This window comes from Podarcis erhardii, assembly GCF_964252035.2.
Source record: "Podarcis erhardii genome assembly, chromosome: 5".
In the NCBI taxonomy this organism is placed as follows: Eukaryota; Metazoa; Chordata; class Lepidosauria; order Squamata; family Lacertidae; genus Podarcis; species Podarcis erhardii.
In genome coordinates, this window is record NC_138509.1 from 92049620 (window position 1) to 92051174 (window position 1555).

The 1555-nt window shown below is 43.9% G+C and overlaps 1 pseudogene across 1 annotated transcript; it reads left to right on the top strand.

The window, feature by feature from the left end:
- Nucleotides 1–215: 215 nt before the first annotated feature.
- On the top strand, nt 216–1033 carry LOC309342746 (ras-related protein Rab-18 pseudogene; annotated as a pseudogene). Its single transcript has 2 exons — nt 216–517; nt 776–1033. The product of its transcript is annotated as a ras-related protein Rab-18 pseudogene (transcript).
- Nucleotides 1034–1555: the final 522 nt, after the last annotated feature.

A 1555-nucleotide genomic window follows, 5' to 3' on the forward strand; every position in this document is an offset into this window, starting at 1 on the left:
AAAACACACTCATTCCCAGACTGTCTGTGGGCTGGATTTAGAAGGTGATTGGGCCGGATCCCTGCACGCCCGCCAGCCATATGGTTGACAGGACACAGCTGGCGGGTGTGCAGAGAAAGGGGAGCCCACTGGCAAAGCCGCGCAGCTCCCCCACTTGCTGGGGCACCCCGAGAGGTGCAACGCACCACTAAGCCCAATGGGGAAGACAGCTCTGGATGGACGAGGATATTTTGACCATGCTGAAGATCCTCATCATCGGTGAGAGTGGCTTTGACAAGCCTAGGTGTCGACTTGCAAGTGAAAACAGTATCTGTGGATGGAAAGAAGGTTCAACTAGCAATCTGGGACACAGCCGGTCAGGAACGGTTCAGAACGTTAACACCCAGCTATTACAGAGGAGCACAGCGTGTTCTGTTAGTTTATAATGTCACAAGAAGAGACGCTTTTGCAAAACCAGACAACTGGCTAACTGAATTAGAAACACAAAGCACAATAAATGATATAGTTTAAATCAGGGGTCAGCAAACTTTTCAGCAGGGGGCCTGTCCTCTGTCCCTCAGACCTTGTGGGGAGCAGACTATATTTTGAAGGGGAAAAAATTAACGAATTCCTATGCCCCAGAAATAACCCAGAGATGCATTTTAAATAAAAGGACACATTCTACTCATGTAAAAACACACCGATTCCTGGACCGTCCATGGGCCAGATTTAGAAGGCGATTGGGCCAGATTTGGCCCCCGGGCCTTAGTTTGCCTACCTATGGTTTAAATGTTAGTAGAAAACAACATTGATACGGAAAACAGGGAAGTTGAGAGAAATGAGGGTCACAAGCTTGCCCGAAAACATTCCATGTTGTTCACAGAGGCAAGTCCAAAAACATGTGATGGTGTACAGTGTGCCTTTGAGGAGGTTGTTGAGAAAATCATAGTCTCCAGGACTGTGGGGAAATGAAAACCAAAACAGAGGTGTAAGGTTGTCGAACAATGAGGAGAGCTATAGCAGCAGCTGCGGTGACTACCATTCCGTGTTATAAACCCCGAAAAACTTGTTCTTTTGCGTATTTAAGAGGATAGTGGTGCCCTCTGGACATAAACTTACACCTGCTATTTTAGGGACTTTGCAGTTTGCTCATATTTGTGTATCACGGCAAGTGAACATTTTTCTAGGGAAATGTGCTCTGCAGCTTTTCCAATTGAAAAGTGTTATGGTTAGCATGCCTAATTTGAAACTTATCAGTTCTTTTTATATGTAGCATAAGAACTTGTTGCAGGAACAAAGGCACTGAAATTTCATGATTATCATAGAATTACTTGGGAAAATATTTTGAACACATGTTGGCTACATTCTCTCTTTAACTCGACCATGGCACTGTTTGAGGCACACAAATCTCAAATGGTACAAGTGGATGCATGTAAAATTTGCACAATTTTATTGTCAAAAACCTTTTCTGACCATTTTAACAGCATGCATATACAATCCCTTTCTGGCTTCAAGCAACACTTTTTCTAGCTTGTAACTAATCCCAGTTAAAATCTGTAATCTTGAAAGAGGTGCA